The sequence below is a fragment of the Maylandia zebra genome, linkage group LG14 (assembly GCF_041146795.1).
Source record: "Maylandia zebra isolate NMK-2024a linkage group LG14, Mzebra_GT3a, whole genome shotgun sequence".
NCBI classification, from domain to species: Eukaryota; Metazoa; Chordata; class Actinopteri; order Cichliformes; family Cichlidae; genus Maylandia; species Maylandia zebra.
The window spans coordinates 29,489,512-29,507,245 of NC_135180.1; the positions used below are offsets into that span (position 1 = coordinate 29,489,512).

At 38.8% G+C, this 17,734-nt stretch overlaps 1 pseudogene; it reads right to left on the bottom strand.

Moving 5' to 3' along the window:
- Positions 1-9,111: 9,111 nt before the first annotated feature.
- Positions 9,112-9,832, bottom strand: LOC101472567 (odorant receptor 131-2 pseudogene; annotated as a pseudogene).
- Between the last annotated feature and the right edge of the window lie 7,902 nt (positions 9,833-17,734).

Here is a 17,734-nt window from a genome sequence, read left to right on the forward strand (position 1 = left end):
GTTTTCAGTTAAACACTATTTTGTGATCACTGCTGTTGACATATTTGTGTGGGCTGAAATTGTACTTTCAAAGAAAACACAGTAATGATCAGATGGGCCCACATCAGACACAGTAACCTTTGAGATTGTATAGGAATTTCTTTTACTTATGTATTAATCACATTATTTTATTGTATGATGCCTTGGTGCCACTGGATTTTAACACGTCTTACACTCATACAGTAAGACAAATGGTGGGGGTCTAGTAAGGAAGTTGGGGGAAGCAGACAACTCCACAGGAAGAGTCTTTTGTCTCTTTGAGGACTCTGGGAGGTAGCAAGGGAGTGTGAACCTTAAGGTGTGAAACAGCTGTGTACTGCCTTTTGTTCCTGAAGGAGGTATTTAACTGAGAGCCATGCTAGGCTCAGGGAGACTGCTCACCGTCTGCCCCGCGGTCATGTAGGCTCTCCACAAACTTGGTTGTCTGTTCTTTGTGTGTTTTGATTAAAGAATGTTAGCTACCGCTCATCTGCAGGCTTTATTTAAATGGAAAACCTCCACAACAAAATACTCAGGCCCTTGGAGATCAGTACGTCAAGAGTGTGTCCTCTATTATGCGTGGTCTCTGTTACATGCTGAGTCAGCCCAAAGTTGCCCAGAGTAGACTGCCCAGGAGACCATTGGCTGTCCTCTACCCTCTCTTGAAGATCTCCTTAGGTCCTGCTGCATTAGGAAAACCAAGAACATTTTAAAAGATTCTTCACACCTTGGTCACATTTTATTCCAAGGAGCATTAAATCAAGGACAAACTGACTTTCTATCTATCTAAACATTATCAATACCACTAGGCATCAAAGTCAAAAGTCAAAGTCAAAGTCAACTTTATTTGTCAATTCTGCCACATGTACAGGACATACAGAGAATAGAAATTTCGTTACTCTCAAACCTCAAACTCTCAAACTCTCAAACAAATCAAACGCTGCCTAGCACCATATGTAAAACAACAGCCGTCTGTGTGCATGGGTGTTGGACTTCCTCACTGGCAGAAATCAGGTGGTGAGGGTGGGTAGATGTGTCTCTAACAGCATCATCATCAACACAGGAGCACCACAGGGATGTGTCCAGGGGCGGAGCATGGGGGTGGCTTACTGGGCTTAAGCCCGGGTTGTTTTGTCAGAAGCCCGGGGTCTTTTGGAGTGTAATTTTTTCATAGTTAGATGCCTGGCTGACAACTGTATAAAACAAAAAGTACACACAATATTCGAAGCACATAGTGCACACTGTGGGAATTTACGACTGTGCGTGAATCCCCCCTGATATTGGTATGATCCGAGCTCAGACACTAAGCGACTGAGCGAGGGGGCGGGGCAGCTGCTGCCTGTGAGTGCGCTGTTGGAGAAACGGAGCCAGCCATACTAAGGAGAGCTAAAGTTTGACCAGGTACCAAAGCAAATCATTCATACCGTACAAATAATATAAATATGACGGTGCATCACGAAAGATTGATATCAAACTGATCACTTGACCAATATTACGTTACTTGCTCTTCAAGTGAATCAACAAATGGCGAAATGAAAAGCCGAACAAATGCTATTTTTTTAGAGAGTCTTAGCTTACGTGTGTTTATTTCATATTTTCAGTTCGTACTCTCCCCGACTAAATCGATTTCAGTTATGTACTGAAATATAAGAATGGACATTAGAGGGTTCTTTCAAAGAAAAAACTCAGGTAAATGTTATTTTATATATTATGCTTTGTATGTTGTTCAGTATATTTCTATGCAAAACAAGAGGGATTTCAGTACACAGCAGGATATTCACATTTGTAACCAGATATTTACATACACTTTAGGGAGAAAACATAAAACATTTTTACTGCACTTTTGTTTTAGATAAATATTGAAATATCTTTCAAATTAGTTAAATGTCAGAATAAAGAGAGACAGAGCTTTCTGTTTTTTATCACTTTCATCAAATTTAGGAGTACATGTACACTAAGTTTATTGTTAATTAATAAGAAAACTCCAGACGATTCCATTCTGAGCTGAAGAAGCTTCTGATAGGTTAGTAGAGTCCATGTGAGTAAATTGGTGGCACAGCTGTGGATGCATATAAGGCAAAACACAGAGTCTGTTTCTGTGACATGGGAACATCAAGAGATGTCAACCAAAACACCAGAAAAAGAACTGTGGAGCTCCATAAGTGTGGCTCAAGTTTGAATACAATTTGATGCCATTTGCAATTAAGAAATGCAGATAGTTTCTCTCTTTACTCTTAAAGTTAACAAATATGTTTTTTATATTTAGCAATCTAAAAAAATAAGCATTTAGTCTGATTTGATGTTACAATTAAAAAAGTGTTTGTGTTTTGATCTGAAGAGTACATAAATATGTGATTTCAACTGTATATTTGATGATTGTCAGCACAGAGAGGGAGAGAGAGGAACAGAGTGTTTGCCTACTGGTGGTGGTCAGAGGGCCCGGTGGCGCCTGTGTCCGGCAGCCTCGCCTCTGTCAGTGTGCCCCAGGGCAGCTGTGGCTACAATGTAGCTTGCTATCGCCAGTGTGTGAATGTGTGTGTGAATGGGTGAATGACTGAATGTAGTGTAAAGCGCTTTGGGGTCCTATGGACTAGAAAAGCGCTATACAAATGCAGGCCATTTACCATTTACCATCTGGAGGAATAAATATATTTCAATAAATATATTTCAATAAATATTAACGTTAGCCTGCGACTTTTTTCCAGTTTTGAATTTTAGCCCACTGTGTATTTGAGTTTGACACCCCTGCTTTAGGGCTAAGCCCCGGGTGTTTCAAATGTCTGGCTCCGCCTCTGGATGTGTCCTCTTGCCACTGCTCTACTCCCTCTACACCAGCGGTCCCCAACCCCCGGGCCTCGGACCAGTACCGGTCCGTGAGTCGTTTGGTACCGGGCCGCGAGAGTTGAGGCTCAGGTGTAAAAAGTGTATGGTTTTCAGGGTTTTTATCGGTTTTCAGCGTTATTTTGTTATCGTTTTTATCGTTTACTCGGTTTTCCTGGTTCTTTTCACGTGTGTTATGAATAAATTTTCTTTTTTTCGGTACCGGTACTAGTTTTATTTCGTTGTATTTATCCGCGACACCTTAAAGGCATAAACCGGTCTGTGACGCAAAAAAGGTTGGGGACCGCTGCTCTACACTTCAGACTGTGTAGCCGCCCATCGCTCCAACAGCATTGTGAAGTTTGCTGACGACACAGTGGTGTTGGGCGCCATTCAACAATGAATGAATGTATATGAATAGATTAGATTAGATTAGATTAGATGAAACTTTATTAATCAACAACACACAAATTAGTGTGTTGTTACCTGCCATAGAGAGCACTTCTAAGAGGGCATCGGAGTGTCATTATTAAATATAAGACTTATTCTTTTCAGGTTTCCTGTTCTGGTTTTCTGAGAGATGACAGTGGAACATTAATTTAAAGGTCATATGAAACTGAAGTTGTGAGATGGTGTCATCACCTTCCCTTAGCAGCCATTCCCCTTGATGGCTCCACATCAATGATAGATGGAGAACTCAAGAGACTCTACACTGAAGTCTAGTTCTGAAAGTTCTGAAAAAGTTTTTGCGTGTTCAGAATTTAACTGTCATAGTTATTACCAAAGAGAACAAGCATATCCTGTTATTTTACATTTGTATATTCCTACCCTCATATGTCTGTAACAAATAATAATCAAAACCTATTGCCTCTTTTAAGGTATTTACTGCATGCACAGCACTGTAAATTAGTAAAAGAAAATTGTCTTCTCTGTTTCAGATACTAATTAATTTTTTAAATTGTTCAGTTTTATTGTGATAATATGTAACATGAAGCATGCCACATGCCATGACATTCCAGCAAATTTGCTGCAATAGCCCAGTATAACTCTAGATCTTAACCCTGAAATGCTGAAAGCTAAAAAAAACAAAAACAAAAAAAAAAACAACTTTCCATAGCATGCATGCTTTCTAGGATGCACCAAAATACTATAGATGTGGAAAAGTCTGTACAGACTATCCCAGAAGGTTGTTTCTGTTCATCTGAAAGTAGTGTTTTCAATGGAAGAAATGTTTCATCACTCATCGAAGTGACTTCGTCAGTCTCAGCTGGCTGCAGGTTCCCCCAACCTTATAAACAGTACATTTGCACAATAACTGAAACCAGCCCACTGAATGAAAAATGGGCTGGGAGGTCAGTTAGTATAATTAGTTAGAACAAGACAATGCTATTGACCAGACCTCATACCACAGGCTATACCCAGGCGAATCTACACCTAAACTGAATGGTTTACACAAATAGGGTGTTCCTTTAAGAGCAATTGTCTGTATGATAACTTGGTCACCTATAGCATCTCAAAGTTTCTGGCCTCAATCTTCAACCTGTTGGTAGACAGCTCTGAACACCAGATCCAGAACACCTTGGACCTTGCTGAGAAGGTGAGAGATGACATTATGGAGGCAGGTGAAACAATGGACTTGCATGATGTTACATCACTCTTCATTTGCGATCCAGTCACTGAAGCGTTGGAGATAGTCCTTGAGAGATTACAGGATGACCACAACCTCAGCAACAGGACTATTATGACATGCATAGGTTCTTTCTCTTCAGCACCCTCTGCTGGTCATAGTGGGAATAGTCACCAGCTTATATTTTGGTGGGGTTTTTCTGTGTTCCTGTGGGTAGAGGAAACAGGAAGCTGGTCGCTTGTTAACCTGCAGAATATGTTGTTGCTCTTTAAAACGTTTTATTACTGTATTAATGTACAACATGTTTACAAGTTTATTTGGTGCATTTCTATTACAGAGATTTGTTTAGAAACCAGTTATTTCATCTGTTATGTTTATCTTTGAGGAAGCAAAACTCACTAAGTTGTATTGTGATCAATACTGAGTCGCTGTTGATTACACATACTATATAACAGTACAGTTCATATCCTAGAAGTGTGAGTTAAAAGGAAAAGACATCTTGTAACATTTACTTTGCGTTTGTTTTTAGTTTTACGGAAAGAAAAGGATGTCAATCATTGAACTACTGACGAAGTAAAAAGCCTTAAACTTACTTCCGCCTAGGGTTGCCAACCGTCCCTTAAAATATGGAATCGTCCCGTATTTCGAAACAAAAGTACACGTCCCGTATTGAGCTAATAAGGGACGCACTTTGTCCCGTAATACAGTGAGAATCAAAAGTAGTCTATAAATGTTTATGGAATTAACACTTTGTTTGAAAACATAATTCCCAGCCCCTCTTCTGCTTTGTGACCAATGAGCTGACAGCACACTTATGACAATTCGAGTATGACAATTCAGATTACCGCTCATCTCATTGGTCGAGGAAAGGTCGCTTGCAGAGAAAATACCGGAAGACAACAGATGACCACAACAAGAAGCATGGCCAACAGGGGAACAAACGCCGACTCTGCGGTGCAAGTCTCGGATGACAGTACACCTAAAGCTGGGCAGACACTGTGCGATTTTTTTCAGTCACGTTATTCAGCTCCTGCTCAAACTGCACGATTGACTCGCAGGTAGGGTTGCCAACCGTCCCTTAAAATATGGAATCGTCCCGTATTTCGAAACAAAAGTACACGTCCCGTATTGAGCTAATAAGGGACGCACTTTGTCCCGTAATACAGTGAGAATCAAAAGTAGTCTATAAATGTTTATGGAATTAACACTTTGTTTGAAAACATAATTCCCAGCCCCTCTCCTGCTTTGTGACCAATGAGCTGACAGCACACTTATGACAATTCGAGTATGACAATTCAGATTACCGCTCATCTCATTGGTCGAGGAAAGGTCGCTTGCGGAGAAAATACCAGAAGACAACAGATGACCACAACAAGAAGCATGGCCAACAGGGGAACAAACGCCGACTCTGCGGTGCAAGTCTCGGATGACAGTACACCTAAAGCTGGGCAGACACTGTGCGATTTTTTTCAGTCACGTTATTCAGCTCCTGCTCAAACTGCACGATTGACTCGCAGGGGTTAGAAGTTGGTAGGTCACGATGCAGGTCTCACACTATACGGCCCGATGCTCTGATGCGACCTGAGTGCTCACACTGTGCCTCCATAACATGAAGGTTATAACAGAAAATCTGTCGCTCGCTCTCTCTGTCTTTCACTCACACAGACACACACACCACTACCATCAACTTTGCTAAATTGCTAATGAAAAACATTGATCAGGCAGCTGTGATTGAGCAGCAGTGTAAATCCAACTATTTTCACGGTTGTTGTGGTCGTGATAATTTTGTGATGCCACATCGAAAAGGCTCGGATGAGCTTTCCAAAGTTCTACAAGTTGTGCCTCCATCGCTTGTGTCCAGATCACACGCTGCACAGCCGTGCTGCGCCGTCTTTTTCACCAACGTTTACGTTTGCGCGTGAGCAGTGTGAGCGCCTGTGGTGACACCCTCACGAGCGATTGATGATCGGGAGCTGGTCGTGAGGTGTTAATCACTTCTCGTTACCCCACGTATACTACACGACGCACGATGAAGGCCAAAATCGGTCCGATCACTCAAAAATCGGCTCAAAATGGGCCAAAAATCGCACAGTGTGAGCCCAGCATTAGAGCAGCAATGTTTGTTCCCCTCAGAGAAAGGGAAGAATGGGAAAAGGAAAACACCTGGCTGGAAAACGTTAATATGGGCATGTGCAGTGAATATCAGCGCTATGTGGCCAGAAGTGTGATAATATAATTTATTTTGTGTAATAAACAACTTCAAGGATAGATGATTACAACAAATTGATGACTAATACATAAAAGTAATACATAGATGAATAATGATGATGCGTTATGATGCGTAATCATGGGAACAAGCGGGTTTACAAACAGGAGCAGCTGATTAGCATTAGAAAAGCTGAAATAATACCTCAACTGAAGCCAATTGTACTAAATGCACTAAATGTGCACTGTTACAAGAATATTTTTCTTTCTATTGTTTTCTATTATTTTAAGTTAAGCAGGACAGAGTTCTTTTAAAGAAAGATTTACTTATATTCTCAAAAGTTAAGCATGACAGGCTTCTGTTTAAGAAAGAGACCTGTTTTACTGTGTTAATGTTGTCATTTTGAGCTAAAAATAAATGGCTAAATGATCATTTGTTTCACATGTGTTCATATCACAAAGAATAGAATATGCATCTACTTAAATCAACTTCAAGTCAAATGGTTAAAAAAATAATTTCACACACAAAAAAAGAGCTAGAAAATTCACCACACTGGGAAGGGTGAAGACAACTGGGTCGCCCGGCCCTGGCCACGAGGTGTCCCTTATTTATTTTTCAGGGAGTTGGCAACCCTACTTCCGCCTCCAATGTTCATTGAAACCGTTAGCTGTCTGTCAAGTTGGGCAAAGGGACGCACAATAAGGACAGAGCAAGGACTGTGTCTTAATTCCACCTACAATGGCTTGCAAAAGTATTTGGCCCCCTTGAACTTTTCCACATTTTGTCACATTACAGCCACAAACATGAATCAATTTTATTGGAATCCCACGTGAAAGGCCAATACAAAGTGGTGTACACGTGAGAAGTGGAACGAAAATCATACATGATTCCAAACATTTTTTACAAATAAATATCTTAACAGTGGGGTGTGCGTAATTATTCGGCCCCCTGAGTCAATACTTTGTAGAACCACCTTTTGCTGCAATTACAGCTGCCAGTCTTTTAGGGTATGTCTCTACCAGCTTTGCACATCTAGAGACTGAAATTCTTGCCCATTCTTCTTTGCAAAACAGCTCTAGGAACTAGGTCAGTTTTAAAAACAACAACAACAACAAAAAAAAACCTTCCCTCAACAAGTGAGCTTCTGTAAATACTGTTCACAAAAATACAATAAAAAAGAAATCATTCTTATTATTAATGATAATAACAATTTATTTACTGTTAAATATCGTTAATATTTTTGTTGTCATGATTGTTATCAACGGATTATGATCAGTACTGAAAATGTTTTTCAAAATAATATTATTCCAACATTCATCATTGTTCACCGCAGCAATAAAATGATAAAAGTTGTATTTGTTGTATATGTATATATCATTTGTGGATCTGTATTTATTACCCTATCAGATAATACTGAGTTACAATGATATTCTTTAGGGCTGCCATGTAACACATACTAAACCATTTGTATATTTCAGATAAAATAAATGTATGTTGCACCAATTCATAACAATAGATCAAGCTAAACCGATCAAGCTCCAACATTAAGAAAACTCAACAATTCATTCTGAGAAAAAGTTAAGCATCTCATATTAGGGGAAAAAAATTCTCTTGGACAAATATCGTAGATAAGTACAATAAACAAATCCCTTATTTAAAAATACGATAAACACTTAACATTTATTTTAATTGTATTTTCTGATTTTAAGATTTTGTGTAATTTGCACCCATACAATTCACTGTTCACTGCACCTGAAATTGCTGTTTACATCTCTTAGCAAAAAGTCCCTGGAGCGCTTGCAGATTTTCCAAAACGCTGCAGCAAGGCTTCTGACCAAAACATCTAAGAACTCTCAGGTGACACCATTGCTAATACAGCTGCACTTGCTCCCCATGGAATTTAGAGTCCATTTTAAGATTCTGGTTCTGACCTTTAGAGCTCCACCCTACATCATTGAACTTCTACAGCCCTATGTCCCTTGCAGGCCCCTGAGGTCATGTGATCAGGGCCTACTTGTTATTCAGCATACAAGGCTGAGAACTAAGGGAGACAGAGCTTTTGCAAATGTGGCTCCCAGACTGTGGAACTCCCACTGAGCTTAAGATGTGTGGACTCAACAACTAAAAACACATCTTTTAAAAATTGCATTTTGTTAACTTTTGTCTGTTTTTGATTTATACTTTGTCTTCCCTGTGTGAAGCACCTTGTCATCTTTTATCTAGAAAGGTGCTATATACATAAAAATTTGACTTTACTTATTCACTAAACAGTGACGTAATACACAAAGCACAGTTTGTTGTTTGTTTTAAATAAAAAAAATGCAACCACACAGAACATATACAGAAAAAAAACTGGAAAACTGGAAAACTACTAATAATTTAATCATCCATACATTTTAACATGAAATATAAATGACAGCATTTATATTTCTATTGTGATTCAAATTACATTTATTTTGAACAGGATGAAGTAGGCATAAGCTTTTTCAGTACAAGAAAAATATTTTCATCCCTGAGGCCATAGATCAGAGGACTCAGGCACCTTGGAGCAATGTTAAACATGATGTAGTTAAAATATCGGACATTTAGAATTAAACTGAAATCAATCTGAAGCACTGCAATTTCTATGAATGGGCACCACAGCTGAATGAGACAGAGCAGCAACTGGAAAGCATGAAGGATCACTGTTTTGAGTCCTTTTTGTGTCAACTTCTTTTTCTCTCCTGATGCAGCTTTGGCCACTTTCATTATTTGAACATATGAGTATGCAATGGTGATGCCCATAATCAAGAAATACAATTGATACACAGCTGATCGAACATGATCCTGCCATCTGTAAAGAGAAAATGTGTCTCCACTACATATCATGGATTGCTTGTAGAACTTAAGTGAGCCGGAGGCAAAAAACATGGACAGAATAATTATACAAGGACCAGAGCTGACACCATGAATGATCAGGATACAGTACATAGTGCTGCGTGTGGAGCAGAGCTGTCCATGACGCAGGGGCATACAAATGGCCACATAGCGCTCCAGAGTCATTGCTGTCAGGGTAACTGGTGTGACAATGAAGTAAAGAAGTACAACAACAGAGATAGTTATACACAACCACACTGGCATTGTAATTTCAAAATGGGTCAATATAAACAAAATATCTGACACCAATAACAAAACACTGTCTGACAGCAGTGTTACAAAAAACAAGATGTAACGTGCAGATGTGTGAAAGGATTCCTTTTTAACAAAGATCACAATGAGCAACATGTTGATGCAAAGAAAAATTATTACCAGGATCTCTACAATAATGACCCGGTAGCTGACTGGTCGTGGAAAAAAACCATAATTCACTGAGTTGTTACCTGCCATAGAGAACAAACCTGTTTGAAGTACTTCTAAGAGTTCATTAAAGTTTTGTTTGATAAATGTAAGATTGTCAAAACTCAAAATCAAATCCAGTGGAGAATCAAATCCAGAGCCAAATGTCTTCTGCTGCGTTCCCTGCAGTTTTCTGAAAAATGACCGTGCATCATGAAATTGAAGCTTACAGCAACTAAGAATAACAATTACACATGAAACTTCGTTCTACTGTGTTGTCATCGTGCTCTATACCCAATCTCCTCTGATCAATGCCTCTAAATAGGTAATTGATGGTATACTCAGGAGACTTTGCAGTAAAGTCAACATAACAGATCTGAAAGAACTGAAAAGTTGTTGTTTGCTGTGAAGGTAATCAATTCTGTAATTAGTGCAACAAGTGAGACTAAATCCCATTATTTTAGTTTTATTTGCTTGCATTTTATTTGCTTATTTTGGCGCTCATCTACATCTACTATCTGACTCCTGTTTGAGATTTGAAGGTATTATTTTGAAGGCACGACTACCTGTAAAATTGTTGTCTGTGCAGTTATCGGGCAGTTTGGAGGAGAGTGTTGTAACGGAGCACGTGGAAGTTTATTTTGTCATTAGCAGCCCCCTTGATAGAGGCAAAAAGGTATGGTTATGATGTAAATAAGTACATCTTTAAATATTTTGAGTGACAGAAATGGCAATTGTTAAGTTTGTCATTGTGGGAAGGGATGCTTGTGTGATATGTTGATTATGTACTCATGATTTTATATACAGTGGCTTGCAAACTCATAACACATCTATGTCTTTGCCTGTAGAAAACTTCCTCATATTTGAAATACAGTGGCTTGCAAAAGTATTCGGGCCCCTCGAACTTTAGAAGACTAGCAGCTGTAATTGCAGCAAAAGGTGGTTCTACAAAGTATTGACTCAGGAGGCTGAATAATTACGCACACCTCACTTTTCAGTTATTTATTTGTAAAAAATGTTTGGAATCATGTATGATTTTCGTTCCACTTCTCACGTGTACACCACTTTGTGTTGGTCTTTCACGTGGAATTCCAATAAAATTGATTCATGTTTGTGGCTGTAATGTGACAAAATGTGGAAAAGTTCAAGGGGGCCGAATACTTTTGGAAGCCATTGTATTTTCATTGTAGGCAAGATTAGAGAGCTAGATTTAAACTTGGGTGATTTTATTTATAGTGCTGAGATGAGGAAGACCGGAGGCAGGACAGGACAGTGTAAGGGGGTGGTACAATGGGCGGGTTGTGACCTAGACCTCAGTAGACGTAGTTGAAGCAGGCTAGTTAGCTCCAGATGAATCTGTATTTTATTGTGAAGTGTAAACACAGATGTCTGACTTTATAAGTAAAAGTTTCCACCTGATCGCTACCATCATAAAGAATCTGTGAAGTCGGTGTACTTCAATATCACGTAGAGTCATTGGTTAAGTTATTTGTTCTAAATGTTTACAGTTGTAAGAGTATGGACTTTTAACTTACACGCTGTTTTTATGTACACTTTCCCAGCTCTTACGGTGAAACTGAATGGTTATTACCAATAAACCTGAGGATTCATCATTAAAGTGTCATCCTTCATTCTACAGCATTAGTTTATGGTAGCTAACTAATAACAGAACCAATAACTCAGGGGAAAACAATGGGATTTATATTAAAAGTGAGTCTAAGGGGGGCACTTTCGCACTGCCACTAGCTGTAACAGTGAGGTTTATGTTAAGAAACCAAGGATATACTGTCCACTCTGATTGGTCTCATTGATATGCTCTTCCCTGGGCACTGTAAGTTCCAGATCAGATCAGATCAGGGGCCCGTTCTTCGTACGTCGCTTACTACATCCAAGATCAAATGACACATCCAAGACCAAATCATCGCGCTAACCGTGAGCTCGCTAATCCGGTTCTCCGAACACACCTGCTGTTGACGATTGGATGAAGTAATGTGAGATCACTGGGTGTCGTAAAAGGGGCTACGCATCGATAGTAGAAACATTGATCGGCTCTGATCGGTCGGCGAAAATGTCGAAGGAGCGCGCTCGGTATTTTTCGGCAGCAGAGCAAGAACTCTTGAGTGAGGGATTTCAGGAGTTTCAGAGTTTAATTAAAACGCAAGGGAACACTGCAAAGGCTGCAAAAGCAAGGAGAGAGGGCTGGCAGAAAGTTGCTGACAAATTAAACTCATAAGTAATTTAATAATGACAATAATAATGGAGTGGATTGATATAGCGCTTTTCAAGGCACCCAAAGCGCTTTACAATGCCACTATTCAGTCACTCTCACATTCACACACTGGTGGAAGCAGCTACGGTTGTAGCCACAGCTGCCCTGGGGCAGACTGACAGAAGCCAGGCTGCCATATCGCGCCATCGGCCCCTCTGGCCAACACCAGTAGGCGGTAGGGTAGATTTATCATATCACACTATATTATCCAATATTATATTACATTATAATATGTTATATTATATCCCCTTTCACATTAGAGCCACAACAGGACCCACTAGAACATGGGAACAAGTAAAAGTGAAATATAAGAATATTCTACAGAATGGTAATATTTATCACTTATATTGCTTTTAGTCTCTTGGAATGAGACCCTGGAATACTCTGTTTGTTGGTTCATAACAGCAACCAAGAAAAGGGCAGAGCAAAAAAAGACAGGTGGTGGTCCTGCACCCCCTCGTCAACAAGTTGGTTAAGTGAATAATACCCTCACGGGAATATCGATATCTCTCAATGAGCACACTGTTGCGCTGAGCTGAGGGATCCTGTCTATCCCGCAATATACGCTGAATTCTGAGGACTCTTCTTATCAATCTTGCACCTTTCGCAATGGGTTGCTCGCGTAAACGGACAGGACATGGCTGCGACAGGCTTCCCAAATCCACCTTCGCTTTTATAGCCGTGGTCTCCCATCTTGATTGCACAAAGTAATTTGCAATTACTACTCTGAAATATGAATTACATCTGTAATAATCACATACATGTAATAGAATGTTAATAGTACATTTCCCTTTTTTAGGAAATGACCTGTATGTATCTGTGTGACATCAATAAATGGATCAAGTGCTGCATTACCTTTAGTTACACTGATGTTATTTATTTATGGTGAAACAGTGGTGGAATATCGCTGTTGCTTTCGTATAAATGAAGCGGACATACCTGCGTGGCCGCGATCTAATCCTGTTTACATAAAGTAAACCTGCTCCCGAGCAGGTTTACGCTTATGGCTCTGTTGCTATGGCAGCAAGTCCCGGATGAGCTTCGGGGAACCGAACGATCCAAGATCACGCGAAATCGTCAACAATCAAATCCAGCTAACTTACTTAGCGAGGTACGAAGAACAGGCCCCTGATGTGCTGGTGGGAACTTTAGCTGTTTACTCCGCTCAGCCTGTAGCTGCCAATCAAGTTGAGCAGGCTGGTTGTTAACCGTGGCCACACCTGGGGTTTCTCTTGAGCCTTAATGAAAAGAAGTCTCTTCTTCGGAGCATGATGGCGCTTGCTGGTGCTCATTGCTGGGGCAGTCTTCTCAGCAATTACTCTGAGCACCTGGTTGTGACGCCAACAATAACGACCATTGGCCAGGGCCTTTGGGCAGCTGCTGAGGATATGTTCTAGGGTGCCCCTTCCAGAGCACAGGGGACAGGCCGATATCTAGCTTTTCCACGACACATGGAGGTGTACTGGGCTTGGTAGGGTATACTGCCTGCACGAGGAATCGGACATGGTGGAAGTCTGCCTGCATGATGTTTGACCAGGTGACTTAGTGCTGCAAGGTGCTCTTCCACCTTATCCACACTCCCTGCGACTTGAGTCCTACGGCCCTGTTTACTTGCTCCTCCTCCTCACCTGCTAACGGGGGAAACATCTGGGTTGACTATTCTTCACCTGTAAGTTGAATGCTGAACATTTGCCTGTTTAAGTCATAATAACTGTCACTATACAGAGATGTGCTTCTGAATGTGGACGATGTGTCTTCTGATTCTGTAATGCAGTTCTGCTTGTGTTGAGTGATGTAAACAACTGATCGATCTAAACGCTTTAAACGTCAAAATTGATCATTCGATTTTTTATGACACAACAGTGGTGAGTGTTACCACCTTCTCCTCTTTGTAACTTAATGTGATCTTTCCGTTTTCGAGTTTTGGACATGATTTTGGAGTATATCTTCGCAGTAGCGATTGACCGCAAAGTAAAGCTACCAGAAATGTACAACCCCACATCCGGTCTCAAACCAGGAAGTTAGCATTTTCTTGTGCACAGGGTCTATCTGGAGTTAAATTCACCACAAAACACGGAATACAATACACACTTCACAGAGCAGGACATTGATCCAGAATTGAACTTTTTTAACATCAGTGACACCTGCTGTTATTATACTGAAGAACAATTCAATAAAACTGCCAAGGCTGACTGCAAAATTTCCACAATCCACTTTAATAGTCGAAGTTTATATGCCAACTTTCACAACATAAGAGAATATTTATGCAAATTTGCACATCCATTCAGTGTGATTGCAGTATCTGAGACGTGGATTAATACGGATAAAAAAGTGGACTTTAAAATAGACGGATATTAACTAAATTTTATGAACAGAAAGAATAAGAACGGTGGGGGTGTGGCTTTGTTTGTGGACAAAAATTTTAAATACAGGGTGGTGGAAAAAATGACGGTGGTGGTGGACAACATGTGTGTAACAATAGAAATTCGTATGGAAAAAAATAAAAATGTCATTGTAAGTTGTATATATAGAACACCAGGTTCTAATATTGAAATATTTAAGGAGTGGGTAGATAAAAGATATAATAGGACAAATCAAAAAGTTATGTTCATTTGTGGGGATTTCAACATAGACCTATTAAATCCAAACAAACATAGTATGACAGATGAGTTTATTATGTATAGCATGGGACTCTGTCCAGTGATCACTAAACCCAGGACAGTCGGCAACCTGAATAGACAATATATTCACCAATGAAATAGAAAACAGATCTATAAGTGGTCTTCTAAATAATGACACTAGTGATCATCTACCTGTTTTTGTAGCGTATGACAGCAATTACAGGAAGGTCAAACAGGAAAATACAATAAAATACAAACAAGTGAGAACAGAGGAGCCCATAAATGCATTTAAAGGTGATTTACTAAAGCAAGAATGGGAGATGTTGTATAAGGAAAAAAATATTGATAAAGCTTATGAGACTTTTTAGGAACATTTAAACTGTTATATGATAGCCGCTGCCCAGTAAAGAAATATAGCAAAAAACAAAAATATGCAGCGTGCCCATGGATCACAAAAGGATTACAAAATGCATGTAAAAAGAAAAATACCTTATATAGAGAATTTATAAAGAGTAGAAGTAGTGAAGCTACATTTTGAGGTGATGTAAAAAGGAATATTATGAGAAATTATTAAATATGAATAAAAATAACATTGAAGGGATTTGGGAAACATTGAATGCCATCATTAAAAATGGTTCCAGGCAGTTAAATTATCAATTGTATTTCATTAATAATGATAGAAATATTAGTAACATGAGTGATGTGGTTAATGAGTTCAATAAATTCTTTGTAAGTGTTGGACCAGATTTGGCTGATACAATTCATGATATAAGAAATTCTGCAGAGAAAGAAACTAAACCTATTGAACGTAATCCTCATTCAATGTTTTTAATGGTGGTAGAAGAAAAGGAAATCATTGATATTGTTGGGAAATCAAGAACAAAAAAATCTACTGACTTTGATGACATTTATATGGAATTGTTAAGAAAGTTGATGGCATCTCCAAACCCTTAACATACATTTGCAATTTGTCTCTACAAACTGGTGCATTCCCAACACAAATGAAACCAGCTAAAGTTTAAAAATGGAGATAGACACCAATTCACAAATTACAGGCCTATTTCTCTACTTTCACAATTTTCAAAAATAGTGAAAAGGTTTTCATTAATAGACTTGACAAATTTATAGATAAACAGAAAATAATAATGGACAGTCAGTGTGGTTTCAGACCAAATAGATCAACATCCATGGCATTAATGGAGGTAATTGAAAATATCACCAACAATATAGATCAAAGACAATGCACAGTTTTCATTGACCTAAATAAAGCTGTTGACACAATTAATCATGAAATATTACTTGATAAACTGGAGTACTGTGGCATTAGAGGAGTGGTGCTAGAGTGGGTAAGGAGGTATTTGAGAGACAGGCAACAATTTGTGAAGATTGGTGAATATCTGTACATTGTTTGTGGAATTCCACAGGGGTCAGTATTGGGACCAAAGCTGTTTATCCTGTACATCAATGATCTATGTAAAACATCTGATATATCACAGTTTATTTTATTTGCAGATGATACAAATATTTTTGTGCTGGAGAGAATTCACAGCAGCTTTTGGAAATTGTCACAAAAGAAATGATTAAACTGCAAACATGGTTTGGCAGAAACAAGTTATAACTAAATTTGAAAAAAAAAATAACAACATTTATGTTATTCGGAAATTGTAAAAAAAGATGCTGGAGCAAAATTGTTAATAAATAATGTTGAAGTAGAGCAAGTTTCTCATACAACATTTCTGGGTGTGATAATAGATAACAAAATCTGCTGGAAACCTCACATAAAGCATATACAAGCTAAACTGTCAAGAAGCATCTCTGTACTGAGTAAAGCTAAACATTTTTTGCCTTCCAAATCACTCCGGGTACTTTACTGTTCACTTATATTGCCATATTTGGAATACTGTGTGGAAATCTGGGGAAATACATACAAAACCTCACTTCAACCATTATGTAAAATTCAGAAAAAAGCAATCAGGATGATTACTAAAGCAGGATTTAGAGACCACACTATCATTATGTTCTTGAAATGAAAAATTCTGAAATTTATGGATCTTATAAAATATGCAAAATTTGCAAAAATTATGTACAAAGCCAGATACAATATGTTACCAGGAAATATACAGAGGATGTTTTTGACAGAGAAGGGGACTATGAATTGAGGGGGAAAATGAATCTGAAGACTCTTAAAGCACGGACAAAGGTTAAAACCTTTTGTGTGACCATTTGTGGGCTAAAACTGTGGAACAGTTTTACTGTGGACCTACAGCAATGTTCAAGCATTAGTCAGTTCATAAAGATGTTTCGAAAACTGCTTTTGGAAGAATATGAAACTGATAAAGTTGACGACCCATTGTATATATAACTATGCTAAACTGTATCTAAATTATCACTGTAGCTATGTTTATACATGTCCTCCTTGTTTATTGTGTAGGGCAAGTGATGATGGGAATTAGGGGTAACAATGAATAGTTGGATTCAATAGAATGTTGAACATGGGGTAGGGATTAATAAGTATGTTATACTTCTTCCTACTCCATTTAAGACTTAATAAGTGTCATTTCATGTCATTTAGACTCCTTTTTATTTTACTTATTTTCTTTTTTTGTTTTGTCTGAGCACATACGTGTGTGTATTTACATATATATTCGTATTTGTACATGTAAATGCAAGTATGTGTACTTGGGTATACATTGTTTTTTCTGTATATGTCTGAAATAAAGACACAATAACAATTAGCAATAAAATATGCTAATTTCCTAGCTCTCTCTCTCTCTCTCTCTCTCCCTGTCTCCTGTGCCACTCTGCTCTGCTTGATGGTGGTCATTGCTTCAAGCCTGCTGTCAGCATCTCTTTTGGCT